Source organism: Tenrec ecaudatus, chromosome 2 (assembly GCF_050624435.1).
Source record: "Tenrec ecaudatus isolate mTenEca1 chromosome 2, mTenEca1.hap1, whole genome shotgun sequence".
Classification (NCBI taxonomy): Eukaryota; Metazoa; Chordata; class Mammalia; order Afrosoricida; family Tenrecidae; genus Tenrec; species Tenrec ecaudatus.
Window position 1 is genome coordinate 4968447 of NC_134531.1, and position 21825 is coordinate 4990271.

Below are 21825 nucleotides of genomic sequence, written 5' to 3' on the forward strand. Positions count from 1 at the left end.
AACGTGTTGGAGACAAACAACACTGATACAGTGTGTGAGGCAGGGGAACGGGTGACAGAATGACATCTGAAGTCTTTCAAGGATGTTTCTAGATGATTAAAACTTCCTGAAATTTTTATTTTCAGTTATTTATTTGCTTATGTAGGAAATGGGACCAGATCTGAACATCATCTATATTTACTCATCATAATAAAAAGGCCTGCATGAAAGAAGTGCCAACGGTGTATTGCACCACATTAAAAACAATGCACGTACAAACTATGTCAGTCACCTTGGCTGTCATTCTGATTTCTGTCGGGATGTCCCTGGGGATCTTCTGGGATCCCTGGTGATGTGGACTCCACAAGTTGGGCTGCTGACTGTAAAGGCAGCGGTTTGGAACCACCAGCCCCTCCTTGGGGGAAAGATGCACAGGGACAGTCTAGCCTGTCCTATAGGGCCAGCCTGAGTCTGCACTGACAAAATGGCCATGAATTTGGCTTTGGTTTTTAGAGAAAGGAAGAGCACCTTTGTGTCCCACATTTCTGGGGATGATTAGGTCTCTGTTAAACTCTCTCAATAGCCTTTTGTTTTCCGTGTAATCAAAGACTCGTAGGGACAATCCCTTATACACTCTGCCTCCATGTTAGCCATTGTGAGAGGAAGAGCTGCAGATGTTTGAGAATGACCTTGTTCCGGGGTCGGGCAGCAATCTTCCAGCCTGCTGTCAGAAGAAGCGGCTCCGTCGAAGGACCCTCCGACTGCATTGAAGTATCAACACCAGTCCATGTTTCTTGCCTGCTGTCCACCCAGTTGCATGTCACAGTTCAGCCATTGAAAATGCTCTCTCCACACCTTTGAATCCAGCTGTCAATAGGGTGATAGCTTTTACCCCACAGAAGGCACCCAGGAAACAAGGAAAATCCTAAAGATCGGGATGGTGTTGGGTTACCATCATCAAATGAACCCACTGGTCATTCTTGAGTCTGCCACCTGGGTACCCCTGTGGGGAAGTTCTACTGTGTCCATAGAGTTGTTCCAAGGTTGACTTGAATTTGCTTTTTCCTGTCGAGCCTCTCTGAGTATGGATTGATTCCATGGCAGGAGAGGATGCTGAAAGGAGACCATGATAAAGAGAGGTAATGTACTAAGTGGGATAATTTGCATTTTCATGGCAGTATTCAATGCTTAGCTTCTCAAATGTACTAATAAGTACAGTTATATTATAAAGAATAATTCAAATCAATGCCAGGAACTTTGTAGTACAGTGGGCAGGAACTGGGCTACTGACTGAACAATTAGGGGTTCAAACCCACCAACCACTCTGGGAATCAGAGGTGGTGATAGACTCTAAAAACAAATGTATAATTTTGGAAGCCCCATGGGGCACTTTTATCTTGTCCTAGAAGGTGACTGTGAGTCAGAAAGAACAATACAGCAACTGATCTGGTGCTGTTGGTACTACCTTCAAGAACTCCCTGCCATTAAGTCTTTGCTGAGTGATAGCGATGCCCCGATAGTTTCTGAGACTGTAGCTATTCACAGGAGTAGAAAGCCCAGTCTTTCTCCTGCAGAAATGCTTCTGGTCTCAAACTATAGATCATGCAGAATGAAGTCCATCACCTACCCACTGCACCACCAGGGCTCCTGATTGGTTCTGCCGTAGAAGCAAGAACGGCATGTCTAGAGTTGATCACCTGTGTCTTATTATCACATGTTATTGTGAGGGACCAATCCTAGGGGGAGGGCAAATTGAGGGTTAAGTACAAAGCAGAATCTCAATGTGATGGATGGACAGAGTGGTTGCTATAGTGGCTGCCAACAGAAACGATGCGAGGAAGGCACAGAGCAGTGTTTGTTCATTGAACACAGAGACAACCCAAGTGGGTGCTGACTCAAGGCACCTGACAAGCACCAGTAGAAACTGGAAATAAAAAAAGAAATAAATAAAATACACCTGTTGCATCGGATGATGTAATCCTAAACTCCACAATTTAAAAATGACACTAACCTGACCCCTAGTTAGCAAAGAAAAACAAAACAAAATGAAAATAGACATTCATTATCTACACTTGTAGGCTGATGATCTTAAGAAAGTGTTCACGGTTTAACATTTTTAAAGAAGAAGGAAGTGAGGGGGCTGGAGGCAGGAGGGATGGACAGAGAGTGGGCAGGGGGGCAATTGACTCTGGGTCTGTGGATAGTAGATTAAAAATCAAAGATCTCTTCTCCACTGACTGTTTAAACGAAATCGCGTTTTTTTTGTTTCAAGAATTCCTTACAAAGGCTTAGTGTTGACTTTCTCAGTCCACAGTCTCCGCCACCCTCCCCCAGCACCTTCCTGGTGAGCCTCCTGGCCAGACCCCAGGAAGACGCCTGCAGAGAGCCAGTGACAGCTGTTGACGGATGCTGTGTTTTGCCAACCTGTCAGAGTAATCCAATCGTTTGCTAATTTAAGGCCAGGCCTTTATTTGAAAACATCAAATGTGTTTTATTGTACACATCTGTGTCAGGGACTAGCCTGCCAACAGACAAGCGCGTGCTCATTTCAATAAATCAGCAAGGAGACTATCAAGAGAAAACTACCGGTGTGTTTTCGGGAACAGCCGGTTTTCCGACTTGCAGAGGCATGGGGCAGTGATCTTGGGCTTCCCCCAAGCATTCCTGGGAGGTGTTGATGACTTTAAGCCCCTCAAGAATGTCTCTAGTTTACACAGAAAAGACCATTCATCAGTGTCAGAAGAAGGTGTAGCGTTTCCTACAGGTGAGCTTTCCTGATCAGAGAGGATAAAAAAGATCTTGTGTTGCCACTTTGGAAAGCGGCATTGTCGCTGGGAGTCTGCTCCTTTGATGTGAGCTTTGAAAGCTTCCACTGGCTTTCTACTCGGGAGGTATGTGTGGCTGGAAGCTGGGCTGGGCTTCATTGAGGACATGACTCCAGGAGGCGGAGGAGGGAAGTTCGGCACCATGAACTTCATTCAGGAAGGTGAAGTCACTCAGAAGGCTAGAGCCAGAGAGTTGACACCGAAGGAAGGACTCGGAATGGGCATATCTTTTCCCATCGGAAGCAAACCCACCACGGATCTCAACTTCAGAGATGAGGAATTCCGTACAGGAGAACTTTGTCTACTTTGAATAAAGCACGGATGTCAGTCCTACAATTGAAATAAAAAAAATATGTATCTAGAGAGAGAAGAAATGTCTTAGCTACCAGGTCAAGGTAAAGTAGAGATATCACAAGTATCTTTTTACAACTGAAATTTAATTTCTCCCTGTTGAGGCTAGACCTCTGAAGTCCATTAGGCAGTCCCTTTAAGGAAAGGTTTTCTTTGTCTACAAAAGAGACTAATACGGGGGATACATACTCAGTGGCTCCTTCAAAAGTTTGTGGTCCGAACCCGTCAGTGGCTCCTAGGGAGAGAGTTGTGACGATCTGTCTTGTCAACACAGACAGCCTTGGAAACCCTGGGAGCGGTTGTCTCTTAGGAAGAACTCTTGCCTCCACTTATTGGGATTTCTTGACAATCTGCACATGGCATACATCTTTCTCACATCATCCAGCTCCCATCCTTTGCCCTTTACCTTTTTGCTATTTACCTTGACCTATATGAGTACTCTTTTGTGTGTGTGTGTGTGGGGGGGGGGGGAGGTTGGGGAGACCTGAGAGATTATTACCACAGGATCCTGTTTCCAAAGGACCCATTCTCCTTAAGCATTAGGCACCAAGCACTCTTGTGAGATTGTCCCCAAAGGCACATAATATCAAGTTATGGCACTTCCTTCCAGCAGGACCATGAGCCAGCCAATCGCCTAGGTGAACCGCAAGCCCCTCCCACCGCGTGGTACCTTGCAGAGTATGTAGGTGGCTTATACCTAGAATAATGGCGTACGAGATTTTGGTCCAGGCAATCATTTTGAAACAATTACAAACCACAAAAGAGTTCAGAAAGAAAGCCCTTATAAGAGAAAATCAGAAACTCAATCCTCTCCAACCCATTAAATATACTACTTAGTTCTATAGCACAGCAAACAATAACATGATTTCTGGGGGTGGACTGCCATGAAAAATGCCGCAATGCAGCTGGATGAAAGGAACATTAATAACTTGTCTGTCAGTTATGGAAGTGCGGGGTCTCAAGGCCGGGTATGGATAGTAGTGGACCCACCCCAGAAGTCAGGTCTCTCTCCCAGCTCCTAGTGGTTGCTGGTGATCCTTGGTTTCCTTTCGTGGCTTAAAGATGCTTCTGCCTCTTGCGTCACAGGATGGTAGTGTGGGACCAGGCAGGGTTTCACTCTCTTGTACGTCCAGTGGTTATGAGTTGGAAGAGACTCGATGGCATCTGACCACTAGTGGAAATGTACTTTTTCCCCATGTAGGAGGCCAGAAGTTTGACTCCAGGGTGATGGCTCATTTTTGGTGAATTGACCCACGATAACTGTCATTTCCAGCGTGTGCTTAGTTTCTTCTCTACCTGATCTAGTTCTTCATCTCAAAAAAATGGTTGCTTTAAAACACATCCTTTAATGGCATGGCCTCAGTGACACACACACACACACACAGTGACCGCCCTCCCCCCCCCCCCCCACGCACCTGCTTCAAAGCAGGATCACATCCTGGTACTAAAGGAGGAGATTCACAACACATAATTTGGGGATCAAGACCCTTCGATCCATGGCAAAGACCAACCCTGTCCCGGCATGGCCTCCTGATCTAATTGATAACCTCTCCTTTCTAAATAGGGTCACATCCACAGGTACAAGGGTTAGAGCGTTCACACACCTTTTTGTAACAAACAGATAATCTTGTCACGGGTGTCACAATGTGTAGTGACTTTCCATTCTAAAAAGGCCACATGAAGGCCTTCTTTTAACGAAAGGAGCCCCTCATTCAGGAAGGTGAAGTCCACCAGGACACCTGCCATGAGAGATGCTCTCAGGGTGGCGTCTGGAACAACCAAGGGCTCTAGGGAACTAGTATTAAGTACATCATCAACCCTTTAGTTAGAATTAATTATTTGGTTCTCTTATAGAGTGGTAAATAAAGAGAGTGAGGGTAAAAACTGTTTTGTTGAGGTGAATTTGATTGTTAAGTGCCATCGCGTCTTAGTAGAAGAAGAAGAACACCTAGAATCCAGTCCATCCTTTGTTGGCGCCCTTTGTAGCTGCCACTGTGTCGGTCCATCTTGCTGAGCAGCTCCCCCTTTTTTTCTGACCAAGCATGGCATCCTTCTCTAGGGACCCACCCCTCCTTGTGTGTACACATGTGCAAAGCACACGATGTAAAGTCTTACCATCCTCCCTACTTAACTTCTAAGAAGATGAGGAGAAAGGAAATAGTGTCCAGTGGACACCATCCGTCACTCATCAGACCTTGTTATCTGTTCTTTCTTTCTCCCAACCAGCTGCAGTGCAGTTAAATCATTCTGTCATCGACCTTAGAGAAGAGCTGGTCTGCAGAGGTTCACAGAGATTTCACAGGTTTTAGGATTTTTTAAAGCCATGATTTCCTTGTGAGGGACCACTGTGTGGATTTGAATTACCAACTGCTTGTCCCAGCCTCTCTTTCAATAAAGCACTGCAATATTTTAGGTGATGAATCACTCACATTACTAGAGGAGACCTCAATTCTCAGGGTTATTTTTGCTGTTTCTACCTCCTTGGCTGACACAGTGCCCAGCTTCTGCTTATGAGCTAGGAAAAAATCCTTTACCAGGGTGGCACACACCCTAAATGTACTTAATATGTCTACTTGTACCTCTTTGGCCTTATTTAGTTTATTATAGCGAGAGATAAAGATAGAGAGAACAAGATTTTTTGACTCATTTAACTTCTTTACTTGATGTAAGAACAAAAAGTATTACCTTTTAAAAGCATGTGGGAAAAGTTTACATGCATGCAAGCATTATGTTTAACCTGTGGAGGATAATGTGAGATTTATGTAGCATACTTTGAATAGGTCCGTAAGGCTTACTACAACATTTCACCTTACATAACCATCATACTAGCAGGTATCATTAAAGTGGATGATAGGATACCTCACTACCAGAAGAACACATGATTCTTATTTGTAAATGCATGAAATGTTTCAAGGCAGCTCTCTGGGAAATTACTGAAATGGAATTGAAAGAACTAGTGGGGATGATAAATTCATAATGCATGAATAAGATAATGAGGAAGAAGAATAACAAATTATATGACTAGAGGAAGAGGAAGCGACAGTGAGATACGTTTTCACCACAAAACAGTCTCCATTATTTCAGGACATGTTGTTTATTTCAATATTATTAGATTCTTAGTGAACCCTTACTCTGATACAGATAGCTAGGGTAAGTTGTTAGGTCATATAAAACCAACTGGGTGCATGAAAAATGTTTAAGGCAAGAGTTTTGAATTAAAGTTCCTCTCTGATCATCAGACCTGAAGTCGTCCTGTTGTTGGGCAGCATGGGGTCGGTTCCATCCCTCAGTGACTCCACGCACAGGGACCCACTGCCCTGCGCTCCTCACCATTGTTCTCTCATTTGGGCTCATTGTTGCAGCCACTGGGTCTGTCCGTCACGGAGGACCTTGCTGGCTTCACTGCAGTGTCATTCTCTAAGTCAGGGGTTCAAACCTTGCTGATGCCACGACCCTTTCATACAGTTCCTCAGGCTGTGGGGAACCCCCCAGCCATAGCATTATTTTCGTTGCAACTTCATCACTGTCATTTTGCTACTATTATGAGTCGGGCAACCCCTGTGAAAGGATCATTCCACTCCAAAATGGGTCATGACCCACAGGTTGAGAACTCCTGCTTTAAGTAGAGATGTCACGCCACCCTGGTTCCATTTTTGTGTCCTCTTCCCACAGATGAGACAAATGAACAGAATTGTAGAATTTTATCCAATAAAAACGTTCACCTCCAGCAAGGAAGTGGGTGGTTATTTAACATTCACCAAGACTGCGGAAAAGGAGGTCACCGAGAGGTGGCCCCACGTGTCTGGAACCTCGTAAGATTCGAGGCAGGCAATGGACAGAGTATGTATGTTGGTCCTTGTAGGTGCTTCCATGTTTTCACAAGTCTTGTTATCCAAGATGCGGTGTAGGGTTTCCTCCAAGGACACTGGATCATCAGCAATATGTAAATGTTGTCTTTTCCCGTTTATTTTTCCAGGTGAAAGCTCTTCCTGTCCATGAAAGAAGCCTTTTGTAGCTACAACTCCCCGGTTTGCAGTAAAACCAGAAGAGATCAGGTTCCATGATCCCTCCTGGGAGTGTGGCCTTTGGTATGAGAGTGAGGGAGCTGCCTCTCCCTCTGCCACTTCATCTTCCTCCTTGCTGGGAGTGGTCACTGGGACTCTTTATCTGCCTCCAGGGGCAGCTCCAGATGGGCCATCTGGCCCTGAGAGCAGTCAGCTTCCACTGACCTTGGCTTCTTGTACCTCTGCACCCAATGGTTTGTGACCTGTCTGCTTCCTGTTTCACTCTTAACATCCCCAGCCTGTAGCTACATGAGTCTGAACGTGGCTCTGTCTAGCATCTGACGAATAGAATTGCTTTAGACTAGGTTGGTTTGACATCTTGATACGTAATTGTTTCTTGATTATAAACCTCTTTTGATATAGTCTGAGTGTCCCTGGTTTCTCTAGACAGCCCATCCTAACACAGGCGGCCCTCATGTCTTGCCCACCTGCACATCCCCACACCTGATGCGGTCACATGAAATGGTTCACCTGAGCCTGAAATGTCCAGAGAAAAGCTGTGACAGAATGCAGGGAAATATGAATAAATTTAATTAAAGGCAGCCTTCTAATTAAAAAAAATCAGATAGTTCTTAACGACTTTGCATGAAGGTTCATTTTCCACTTGTAGTGTTTCACTGTGAAGAGAGTCCAAAGAGCATCGGTGCAGAGATATGCACAGAGACTATATATATCGAACAATTGAGACAATGAGAGACTATGTATATATATATATATGTATATATGTACATATATATGCACACACACATATACATACATATACCTATACTACTTGGAAAAGTGCAATAGACTATACATATGTATGGTGTATGGTATACACATCTATTTTAATCCCCCAAATCCTTGTGAGATTAGGATTATTGTCATCAGTTTCCAGATGGACTGAAATTCACATAGGTACCTGAGCCTTCCATTAAGTGCTGGGATGTGAAGTGGGTGGCCCCACTGATAGTTGGGCAGATCATGGTTTGCTGCTTGCATCTCAGAGTGCAGGCCCCATGGAGACACGAGGAAGCTTCTGAGAACCAGCCTTTGGAATGATAGTGGCTCCTTGAACCCTTTAAAACGCATTATCCAGCTCAGCTGAAACAGCCATGCGTCTGAGGAGGTTACCTGTAGATGCTTTAGTACACGTGCTAAATCTGATACAATGCTTGACGCCGGATCAGGAATCTGCTTGAGTTTGTGGGAGTCAGCAGCCATCCTAGCCCTTATCCATTTTCTGCATAGCCCCCACTGCTAAATGAAATGAAGATATACAGTAAACTATCTTTAAGAGCGAACCACAGCAGAGGTAAATATATCATAGACAACCCTACAGTAGCCACGATCTATGACTGGACATGTAGATAGACAGGCACGATGAAGAGCTGTGGGAAAGAGACTGCAATTATACACATCAACATATAAGAATGTAGGTTGGACAGGATGTTTCTATGTAGGTCTTCATGCTGCCATGACGTGTATGAATATAGTTAGCACTAGCAGATGCATTGGAAAATGAGCTTTCATTCAAGTTCATTTGTGTTAGCATTGCTGCTTAGGCGGAAACTGCCAATATATGTATGAATGGAGTGAGCATTAGCAAATAGGACCCCATTGCATTAGCCAGTGGAGTCAAAATGATGAAAACGTATTCAACAAGCACTTTGAGGGAATGAGTCCCTGCAATCAGGAGCTCAACCCTCTCGATCCTGGGCCAGGGGAACTGGAAGGTGCTGATGGCCCTCACTGATAATTTGGAAAGGAATCACACGAGAAGGCCCTGAATAGAAAGCAAACAGTCAAGATCCTCGCTTATATTGGATCAATCCCGACTGACTCATAGTGACCCTAAAGGAGAAGCCAGAATGTCCCCTGCGGGATTCTGAGATGATAACAATTGCCGTCCAAAGGGAGACCTTTGCCCAAAGACACAGTTTTGAAGGCAGGAAGTGTTAGGGACAGAAAAGGGAAAGGAGTGGGAAGCACAGCAGGTCGTGGGGACTCGGTGCCACATCATGGGATCACAATCAATGTGGTGACACACCTGTATGAAATGGTGATTGGAAACCCATCGGCTTCATAAAGCTGCACCCGATGGGCAATCAAAAGTTAAACAAATAGAGGACAAGTCCGCCTCTTCATCTTGTTTTTTTTTATTTTATAATGTTGGCATGCATGCCAATAGTGCTTTCTGGGATGCGATATCATTTATAATCTTCTATCTTGAGAGAATCTGATCAATAAGATGGAGGCTGTGTCTGACTCACCTCCGCTTTATTCTGCGCAGCAGCCCTCGTTTCCTGCAGCACTGTTGCAACTTCGCTGGTGAGGTAGAAAATCTCTATGCCGTGGCACCATCAACCTCTGACGTCCGTGGTTCTAGCTTCCTGTCATCTCCATGGCTTTCAGGAAGGAAGGCCGTATGTCATCCTCTCCTCTCCTCTCCTCAGCTCAGGGGGTGTATGACAGCTGCCACTGAACAATTAGTGATGCTCCAGTCCTTTTTGAGAAGCACTCATTTGGCATCGTGGTTACAGAAGGTCAGCAGTTCAAAACCACTACCCGCTCCACAGGAAAGAGGTGAAGCTTTCTATTCCCACAAAGAATACCAGTGTGGGAAAACCACAGGGGCTGCTCTACCCTGTTCTTCAGGTTGCTGTGAGTTGAAATCAACTCAATAGCGGCCAGTTTGCTTATACGGTTTGTCTTTTCCAGTAAAACATCATTTATAGCTGGGACAACAGTCAGTCCTATGATCCTTTCTGAATTTCCCTGGCGACGCCCAGAATATTCATTCTAGCATGGCACCTTTTAAGCCTTTTAACTCCTTTCTTAGGGCTTTGGCATTTCAGCTGTGTGAAGACGGGCCGCCCCTTTGTCTAGGTTCCTATGTTCAGTTTCCTGACCCATTTTCACCGTTCCCTGGGGCCTGTATAAAGGCGGCGCATCCTGTAGCTCAGAGCATTTGCAGGCAGTATAGTTATCCTGACCAAGTTTGTGTCCCGGTTTATGGAAATTTAAGTTAGGTTTATCCAACATCTTTAGAATCCAAACCTGCTCTTCCTCCCTTGGTCCCTGGGCCACGCTTGCTAGATGTTGGAGATCTTTCAGGATGAATTCCTTGCCTCAACAGCTCCAGGTGTGCTGTTCCACAGCTCAGCCCTAGTTCGAAGTCCAGTGGACAGAAGGGCATGGATTTCAGATCCCGAGGGAGCATGGGTTGTTTTGCATGGGGAAAGTCTCTCTACTCTTTTATCACAAGAAAGCATTCCGCATTTAATCGTGAGTTCTAAGGGTCCCGTAGTGGTCGAGAATTCAGTATGACTGGGAGCATAGGTACAAATACCTTCATCCAGTGTCCCGCTCCCCGATTGTCCGAACCTGACCTTAGCCTTATCATTATGAATGGGTGCTTAAACATCGCTAAAATCATCGAGACTCTCACATCCTAGACTTGACCTTCAGGTGTTTCTTGCTGCTATCTTCGAGTCCTGGAATGCAGCCAATGAAGCTGTATTTGTTCCCTGTGGATGCTGAAACAAAGCAGCACAAGTAGAACGACATGAAACCATGGGAATTTGTTCTCTGAGAGTTCAGGAAGCCAGAAATCTGAAGCCCAGATTGAAGCAGAGGTGCAACATTGCTGAGAGGCTGCGAGAACCTGTGTCCTGCTTAGCTCCTAGCCTCTGGGGGCTGCCAGCTGCCCTTAGAACCCACTGGAGGCTCCATCGTTACCCCATCTGCTTTGGCCTTTACCTGCCCTTTGGCTCTGTGTTGTGTCTCCGTGTGTTCTTTTCTCTTCTTGAAATAAAACACGCCTGTGAGTAAGTTTGGCACTTTCAACAAATTAGACTTTATTTTCAATCCGGAGGACATTCTGAGGTCCCAGGTGGACCTCTGTTTGTGGGGGCGCGACTAAAGCCACAAGAGCCGACCTTCCTCTTCACTCCTAACATCCAGCAGTCTGGCTGGCCTTCAGCTTCTCAGACTGTGCCTACACCATCGCTGGCGCCGAGTGATCGCTCACCCTCTCGCCCTCCCGTGCTGTCTCCAGAGACTGAGTTGCAAATCAGACAATCCCATTTCCTTGCACTAGTTTTTGCCCTCCACTCACCATGAGCAGAATCATAGGAAGTATCTTCCATTTTGAGAAAGAGCTTATACTGTTGGAACAAGGATCGTACAATTAGGGGCTGAGGCTTTAATGACAATTCCTGCCTTATACCCCGACTATTTTACAAGAAAGGGTACTCCATACCATTCTACTACAAGTGCTCATCAAGAGTGATTGTGGCATTAGAAATTTAAGTGTATAGTTTAATTTTTCAACATTAGCGGAGAGTATCTCTTTGGATATTAAACCTACACTAGTAATGTTAAATTAAGAACAAATACCCCCAAATTAAGCTTCATTTCCCAGTCTCTCGAACTGAAACTATAGAAGATCCCTTCATTCAACTAATGAAGCCCTCACCCCACTAGCTGTGGAATGCTACGTGTAAAAGAATGACAGGTTAGACTCTTAATTAGGAAATGAATTTCTCCTCAGAGGATGTCTGCCATGTACTAAACCTTGCAAATCTCCAGATCTTGGAAAGCATTTTCAATGCATTTTCAAGGGGAAGGAGGCTCATTGTCCTTTGAAAAGAGTAATTACCTTCAAAGAGAAATCAAATCTTCCTGGCCCCATCCAGCAATAAAGAGTCTTGTCTCTTCTCTTCTCCGGGAGAGATTTGCTTGGAAAGTGGAGGTGCCAAAACTAGGCCCAGACAAAGCCATTGGGGAATTCCCAGAGTAAGCTGGGAAGTTGTTAAATGCTGCACTATTGTTTGTTTCATCAACCTCATCCTGACACAAAGTTGTACTTCATTCCATCCAAGTGTGCTTCTGAAACACATTTGTTCTCTTTAGATGACTCTCAGACCATGCCCCACTCAAATGTAATGTCGCTCAACCAGGCAACAGTCATATATTTTAAAAAATTGAAATTGGTTGTTTTTATGAACTGTGCTAGGGATGGAGTAAAAAAGCCATATAACAGATTTCATTCCATAATAGTTGTGATTATGTTTCTGATCATAAGTCACTCATTGTTAACTATGCCCAGCCCCAGTATATGACTCTAAAATTTTTGAGGATGTTGTTATTTTTAGGTGCCAGAGAATCAGTTCTGGCTCATAATAACCTTATATACAAGAGAACAAAGCACTGCCCAGTCCTTCATGCTTGTCACAATTTTTGCTATGTTTGAGTCCATCTTTGTAGCCACTGGGTCAATCCATGGGTCCATACTGTTGTTGTTAGGTGCCGTTAGGTTGGCCAAGGCCCATCGTGACTGTATGCACAACTGAAGGGAACACTGCCCGGCTCTGTACCATGCTCACAGTTGGTCCTGGGCCAGAACTCATGGTTTCAATCCATCTTGTTGAGGGCCTTCCTCTTTTTGATGCCCATCTACTTGATCAAGCATGATAGCCTTCTCTAGAGACTGGTGTCTCCTGACAGTATGTCCAAAGCACTTGCGAGGAAGTCTTACCATCCAAGCTTTCAAGGAGCATTCTGGCTGTACTTCTTCCAAGAGAGAGTGGTTTGTCCTTTTGGAAGTCCATGATATTTTCAATATTCTTCATCAGCATCCTAATTCAAATGCATCAATTCTTTTTGGTCTTCCTTTTCCAGTATTCCTTGTTTTGAGGCGAAAAGGAGGAAATAAAAAGAAACATCCTCATACGAGGAGTTTTTGTCTATGGTCTTATAGATCATTGACAAGAAAATCTATGGTTCTCTTAGTGGAAACCCACATCAGATACTAGCCAAGGAGCTTTAAATGTATAGGATCTTATGTTCCATGTATCATTTTACCACCTTTTGAGAGAGAGAGAAAGGAAGAGAGGGTAGAACATTTACATAGTTTTTAAAGTCTCAAAGTTGACGGCTGATAGACTAGACATGACTGACTATTGATGATTCTGACACTATTCTGTCAACCCCCACGCGAATGAGTAGAACTGACCCCTAAAGCTTTCTTAAGAGTCACCTTTACAGAAGAAGGTTGACAACCTCCACTAGTGTTGCTGTGGGGTTGGATAGAACCACTCACCTTTTGGGGAATAGCCAAGTGTTTAACCGTTTCACACCCAGTGCCTTTTGGACCAAGCCTAGAACTCCATGCTAAAGAGGAACAGCCTCCTAAGACGGGAGGTCTAGGACCCCACCAGACCTGCAGGATGTCTGTATGGGTGCATTTTCAGATGCAGAGGTTTCAGACATCTCAGGTCCCTGCGAGACCACAGACCAGCCAGGATATCCTGATAGTAATAGCATATTACAGACCACAGTGGGAGAACCTGTGGTGTAAGGAACACAGGCCGCCCTATGTACAGGAGCTCTTACATGGGCATGGCAGGTAAAGGATAGCTGTGGAGGAAAGAGCTTCCAGGTGGGACCCAGCCATGCACCGGTTTTGTACAAAGGAGGAAGACCCCAGTACCCAAGAACTTATTATTATCTATCAGGACCAAGATCACTCAGTAGCAACTGTCAGAACGCATCTTTGCCCATCGTCATGAGCATTGGATATGCTGGTACTGAACACTGAATCTGGAGGAGAGATCTTTCCACGGTTCTTCAAGGGAGTCTTTTGTTGCTTTAAATTATTTTTTCATGTCCGTTAACTGACTAGAGCTTCCACATAGAGCCCCAGTTGTACTTCTTATTTCAGCATCAGTGCAGGCTCTGGACGTGTAGACCTTCCCTGTGTCTAATGGAGACTCAGAGTCTGCCTTGTTCCATTGGTGCAGAAAGCACTGTATTAAAGAGCCCCACCCCTCACCACACCACCTCCCTGAGGAAAATGACCAAGGGGCTTCTCTTTCATCCTTCACCCAAGCTCACCTCTTTATTGTGTACGTGTCATAGCGACCTCCAAAGGGAGACTCTCTATTCCTGTAGCAGTCTAAGCACGCAGGTCTCTGAACGCAAGAGACCATATTATGTTTTGCGTGGTTGACACAGCCTCAGGCTATGGGGGGTCAAGCTCATCATGACATCTTTACATCCGTGCACAGGTGAGTCGCGTACATTTGGATATTTTTTCTCCTGTGATACTTCATCAAGACAGAGCTAGTCCCTCTTGTGAAACCCACACAATTGCAAATATAGGAACAGCATGCAGAGAGCTCTTCATGCAAATGAATATTGCCATCAGAATATACAACAATTCTTAAAGCAGAATAAAAAATACCTTTGTGTTTCACCAAATTCTCTTTTGTTTTATTTATTTCATTTCCCCCTTTCTAATTTATTTCTTTGAATTCCTGAAGTCACCAAATGTAACGTCACAAAAGAAATCAAATGCAACTTTGAGCATCCACATTGACTTAAAAATGGCACCAGGAATGGTTCCGTCACTTTTATAAAAGGAACATCCCTGCTTCTTCTCCTTTCTTTGATTTTTTAGAAGTGCTTATCAAGATGAATGAGAGCCCTGATGTGTAATTTCAAAGATGAAATTGTTTCTTTTTGTTCTCCAGCTTCCACTCCAGGTTTTCAAGGTCACCATGAAATGTAAGTCGTGCTTGCCTGGCCTTCCTCCTGGTTCTGTGGCCAACTCCTGGCCTCTACAGGGAAGAAAGGTGCCTTGGATAAGTGTTGAATTCTACTGTGTCTCTTCGAAGAGGGTTTGAAATTCCTCCCCATCCATATATTAAAGGGTAAAGCTGACGTGTGGAGAAGAGGAAGTGCCTTATGTCTCCAATTTATTCTTCAAAACCAAGTAACTACGTTTCTCTCTCTCTCTCTCTCTCTCTCTCTCTCTCTCTCTCTCTCTCTCTCTCTCTCTCTCTCTCTCTTTTTAAAGAAATGGCGCTGTAGAAGGTATCTGTTGTTGCATACATTCCAATAGTCAGACTTCCTCCAAGAAGCTCTACCACATGGGTGTGTAACCCTATACAGAGGATGGCAGTAAATTGTTTGAATTAATATTTAACAAAACAAATCAAAAATATGGTTTGACCCTTTCTATTCATTAGTATGTTAGTCTGGGTTGACTAGAGAAGCAAATTCATAGGCACTCAGCTGTGTATAAGAAAGAGCTTCATATAAAGGGTAATTGAACATTGAGAAAGGATCGCAACCCAGTCCAGTCCAAGGCCATAAGTCTGATATTAGCCCATATGTCTGATACCGATCTATAAAGTCCTCTTCTGACTCATGAAACACATGCAATGATGCTGAATGCAAGAGGATCACAGGCAAGTGGGTTGGAAGTCTTGTGGATCCAGTGGGGTCATCAGCATCTCAGCACTGGTTGCATCAGGGTAGGTCCATGTGGCTTCTCCAGCTCCCAGGGCATGTGTCTTGCAAGTAGAGTGTCTTCAAGGGAGGGAGAAGAGAGAGAAGCGTCTTCTGCCTCCAAGGAGGACAATACAGGAGTTTCCAGAATTCTCAGGAGAAAGCCATGCCCACACAAAGGCCTCATGGACTATGACTCAATTGACAGCTTCAACTCGATCCTTCACTCTGAATCCTCTCAAGTCCCAAATTGACACAGGATTATGTAACTACCACAATTACCCAGAGGGATATCATTATTTAAACCATTAATCTGAAGAGTCACATTTGAAAAAAAACCAAGTGCCAAACTATTGTCAAGTATGTGTTGCACCTGTTGGTGGCAGTAGAAGATGTGGCACCTGTGGCAGACATCTTGCCAGGGCAGATGGCAGGGCTTTCTCCCACAAAAATCCCTCAGTGAGTTTCAACCTGAAACGTTTCAATTCCCTTAAGCACCCTGCATGTTGTGTTCCTTCTTCCTGATAGCTCGTAATGCTAAAAGCTCACCAAGTCAAAACGGTCAGCTCAGAAGGTTCTGGGGACTGGTATTTGGACACGATGGACACGAAGGCCTGTATGAACTACGTGGTTGTGTCCTTGTTGCTAGATGCCACCGAGTTGCACCTGACTCATCACTACCTATGCACAACGAATGAAACACCCGTCCCGGGTCATCCTTACCATTGCTCCCGTGCTAGAGCCCGCTGTTGCAGCCACGGGTCATTCCATCTCCGCGAAGGCCTCTCCCCCTTTGCTGCCCCTCTAGTTTACCAAACAAGGTGTTCGCGCCTCTCCTGATACTATGTCTGAACTGTGTAGGACAGACTCTCTATTATTGCCTCCAATGAGCACTCTGGCCCTCCTTCTTCCAACACAGGTCAGTTTGTCCCTTAGCCGTCCATGGTACTCTCCACATTCTTCTCCAGCACCACAATGAAACTGCAGCAACTGTGCTTCTGGCTTCCTTATTCCCTGTCCAGCTTTCACAGGCACATGATGCAGTGGAGAATTCCGTGGCTCGGCCAGGCTCGCTCTAGTCCTCAAAGTTACATCTTTAATTTTCAATACTCTAAAGAGGTCTGTGCAGCAATTTTACCTAATGCAATAAGCCGTTCGATCTCTTGAGACTGCTGCTTGCATGAGCATTGGTTGTGGAGCCAAGCAAGAAAAATCCTAGACCACTGTGTTATTTTCTCTATCATGATAACTATTGGTCCATTTGTGAAGAGTTTGGTCCGACCATCAGAAAGCAAGAGACTGGAGATCCAGAAAGACGAGGCTCACCGAGCCATTTCTCTCTCCACCCTTCAACTACTCCCACATATGTTTATTGGCCAGGTGGGCACAATAAACCTTAACTATCTCAGCTACGATCCTTGATCTTCTTCAGCAAGTACTTCCATTTCTCCGCTCTTTCAGCAAGCAAGGTTGTGTCATCCGCATGTCTCCAGGTTGTTATTAACACTTCCCCCGATTCTGCTGCCACACTCTTCGTCATGTAAGCCAGCTTCTCCAATGATTTGCTCATCATAGAGATGAACAAATATGGTAATAGGATGAAACCCTGACATACGGCTTTCCTGATTTTAAACCATGCACTGGTCCAGTTGTGCAGAACGTTATCTTCTTTACATTGAGTTGTAATCCGTAATGAAGGCTGCAATCCTGTTCATCAGCAAGTGCCTCAAGTCCTTGCTTTCAAGAAAGCTTGCATCATCTTCATCTTGCACGTTGTTAACAAAAGCCTTCCTCCGATTGTGATGCCACATGCTTTCCATATAAGCCAGCTTCCCCGATGCTTTTTTTTTTGGCACACAGATTGAATAAGGACGGTGAAAGGATAGAACCCTGCCTCACACCTTTCCTGATTTTAAACAATGCAGTATCTCCACCAAATATTTTTCCCTGCGTGGGTCTGGTAAGAATGTGGAAGGAGATATTGATGAGGTTTGCCTGTGACTAATTATGAACAGATTCCCTGCAATAACAGCCTGCTGTGTTCACAAGGAGCCAACAGAGAAGCAGCGGTGCAATCTCATCACTGGCAAGACCCATGAGTAGGGTTCATACCCTGGACTTGGCATTGGGCTGACCCCTGTCTGACCTGATTTTGGACTGAACAGTGCCTACCGTTTAATGAGACATTTTATAAACTCTTTTGAGTTCTGTTGAAGACTGTAGCAGCGATTCCCAGACCCCAGAATGTCAGCGAATGCACTCAAGGGAGGAGTGAGGGGGGGAATATAAAACAGTGGGGCATTTGGGGCTTCCTCCATTTCCAACTCCTGTGACTAGTTTCGCATTAATACTTTCACACAAAAAGTATTAACACACATGTTGCTGCAACTATCAAGTGCATCCACCTCCTTGTTTGAATTTGTATCTGTTTGATTTCCTGGAAGCGAAACACCTTCTGCACAGTGTCTTGTTCTTTGACATGTTTGTTAGCTCATGAATTGCCTACTGGTGTGTCTTCTCATTTTATGGAGATGTTATTAGGACATAGATTTTTCATTGACTATTGAGAGAATCATTTGAAAGTCCTAGTCAATCAATATTTTTGGCTTAATTTCAAGTTTTTCATCTGTTACCGATTTCACTCTGAAATTTGTTAAAATATATATTTATATGTATCTCAACATAATATGTAAATATATCAGACCATGACTAGGCATCATTTCATATTGTCACATACTTCAAGAGCTTATTTTTAAAAATTATTTCAACACATGTTGATTCATTTATAAGATATAATATATTTTCAATCACTTCACATGCATGTGAAAGTTAGATATTGAATCGAGGAGACTGAAGAAGACTAGAAGTATTTGAATTATGATACTGGAGAAGAGTACTGAGGGTACCATGGACTGATGGAAGAACAAATGAATCTGTCTTGGAGGAGGTACAGGCAAACTGCTCCTTACAAGCAAGGATGTCAAGATATTGTCTCATCTGCTTTGGAGGTGAATCCAGAGACCGTCCTCGCAATTGTTCTGATTTTTGAGGCCACGGTGTCAATCCCTCTGGACCAGAGGCTTCCTCTTTGTGCCTGCTCTTCTTCTTGACCAAGACCCTGATGATGTCTCTCCTGATGATGTTTTTGTTGTTATGTACCGAGTAGGTTGTCTCCTGGTGACCCTATTGTGTTAGTCTGGGTAAACTAGAGAAACAAATCCACAGAAACTCATATGTATAAGAGAGGTTTTTGTATAAAGGATAAGTATATATTAAGAAAGCATTCCAATCCAGTGCTGTCCAAGCCCATAAGTCTGACATTAGCCCATATGTACAACACCAATCTACAAACTCCTCCTCCATCTCACAAAACACACACAATGGCGCCGACAGCAGGAGGAAAGCCAAATCAGTGAGTATGTAAGAATCTCAGCATTGGCAGGGGTCTCCACACGGCTGCTCCAGCACCCAGGACTGCATCAGGGTAGGTCCATGTGGCTTCTCCTCAGGGATGTCTTGCAGGAAGTGAGCCTTGTAAGCTGAAGCAGGGAACTGGCTAAGGCAGCTGCACCCTGGTCCAACCATAGAAAGCAAGAGACCCGAGAACTAGAAAGGCAAGGTTCACCAAGGTATTTATCTCTCTGCCTTTCAATTAATCCCACATGTGTTTATCTGCCATGTTGGCACAATAAACCTACCTATCACACCTATGTACAACATGAATGCTCTTTGAGCTGTATTCGTAATTGTGAGGATGGCACAGGACCAGAGTTCTGCTTTGTATTAATCATTATTTCAGTCTTAAAATAGAATTTATCATCATAGGATCCTCTTAAATTTTCTTTTCATGATTCTCTATTTTTGCACCTATATTTTGCTGGACAATTTTAGAATTACATTTTCTGTGTTTAGTGATTGTCATTGGTATTTTATTAAGATTTTATGTAGCTTATGATTATTGGGGAGTACTTGATTTACTTTTCAGTGTATATATCATCTATTTCATTATGTGGTATAGCATTCACATTCTAATGTAATATAGCACAATGGAAATAACATCTAAGTATTCTATTTGTAACAGAGAAAATAGTGCTATTCAGACTTGTAATCATTCTCCCTGATGAATTAATCTACATATGGCCTGTGAAGTTGGATCAAGGTCTCAGGGCTTCTCTTCCTTTGTCTTAAGAATTCCATTTTTAATTCACTTTTTATAAATTAATAGTAAGTCTTGCTACGTTTTCTGATCTTCGGGGGTAAAACTCTGACAACCTCTCGGGAAGAGCGGAGTTTAATCTGCCTATTGCCTGCTGGTCATAGTAGTGTTTCCTTTCATGGGGTGAAAAATAAGATTTCCAACTTCAAGGGCTGTCCTTGCCCTTTAACATTTCTTTCTTCTCTTTGTCCCTAGGCTTCATCATTGTGTAAGCTTTGATATATCATTCCTCAGACTTTAAATTTAGTGTGATAGATCTTATACATTTAGTCTGATTCATATTAAGCCTCTCAATTTTGATTCTCCTGTAGAACAATAACTCCACAGACATTTCCCTGGTCCCCTTTAGAAATGAAGACTCGATTTGAGGTATAGTCAAATGACCAGCTGTTGTCGTTGTTGGGTTGTCCGACTTACAGCAACCCCATGCACAACAGAAGGAAACACTGCCCGGTCCTGTGCCCTCCTCACAGTTGTTCTTATGCTTGAGCCTGTTGCCGCAGCCAGTCCTTATTGCTGAGGGTCTTCTTACACTTTGCCTGTCATTTTCACAGCCCATGGCACTGTCACCATTCTTCACCAGCCCTCCTTCAAATGCATGTTTATTGTTAGGTGCAGTCAAGTTGGCTGTGACTATAGTCACCTTATGTTTGAAAGCAACTCTGCCGAGTCCCACTTCAGCCTTTGATGGCCATGGGGTTATGGTTCCTCCTCCCCTTTCCCCTGCTTCAGCATCAGACATGCAGCAGAATGAAATGCTCCCTGCCTACACCCTCCTCATCACGGTTCTCATGTCCAGCCCCCTGGTGCAGCCAGTGTGTCAGTCGATATTGCTGAGGACCTTCCTCTTGACAAACTCACAAATTGTGTACATTGTTGGACTATATATTTAACTAAATAATACAAAAATATGTACTGTGCTTTTCTATCCATACCCAGAGTACGAAAGTACTTAAATGATCAGACAGCTAACATTTATTGCCTGACAGTATATACCAGCCTATTATTCCTAGTGAAACTCAAGCATAACCCGGTTTAGGTTCAAAACAGCCCTGTAAATCTGGAGGAATTGCTATCCCATTCTACAGTTGCCCACTACCTCAACCTCATCGAATCAAGACCCATTCATTGCAAACCAATAGGAAGGACCGGGTAGAACCATTCTTGTGGGTATCCAAAACTATAACTCTTTATGGGAATTGAAAGTCTCATCTTTATCACTAGAAGTTGTTTGTGGTTTTGAACTGCTGACTTTGTGATTAGCAACCCAAGGCATAACCATTGTGACATCAGCGTTCGTCCTATGGGGAACATAAATAACTTACTCTTAGGAAACAAGTAATCACTCCACCTGACATTGATAGCCCAGCACAATGGAAAGATGGGACATGACAGTACAGCTGGACTTGTGGGGTTATTTTGATGATAAGAGTCAACATTTGAAAGTCTTGTGAAGGTCATATCTACCCTAATAGACATGGATAGCATCACCTAACTGAAATTTCCTCAGTGAGAGTGGGTGGTTGTGGTGGTGGTGGCGACTATTCAGGAATGAAAAGTACTTAACTTTTCCCTGTGTTTTCCTCCCTGTGTTCACTGAAGCTGACTAATTATATTGACGCATTTACTACTTGTTAAGAAATGTTTAGTGAGTGCCCATGATGATGTGGCATGACTCTGGTGTGTTAGAGTTACAACTTGGGAGGTTGGTACCAAGTGTGGAGCCAAGCTGAAGGCTGTGGCAGCCCAGAGTCCTGGAAAGACTGGAAGATGTTTCATGAACTGATGTCTCAGGAACTGTATGTGAATCTAAGGAAGGCCCTTAGAGAGAAGGCCATAGATCCCATGTAGAACAACAGCCCCATGGAAGTGTCTCTGGCCCCCTCGTAGAACTGAAGACACACTGGAGGCATAGTTAAATGGCTAGCTGTTGTTATTACTGTTAGATAACTTTGAGTAAGTTCCTACTCAAAGCAAACCTGTGAACAACACTGCCAAGTCCTGAGCCACCTTCCTACTTGCTTATGTGTTTCATTTTTTTTTTTTTGGCTGTCCTTCTACTTTAACAAGCACGATGCCATTGTCGCCCTTGCCCAAGGACTGTTCTCTCCAG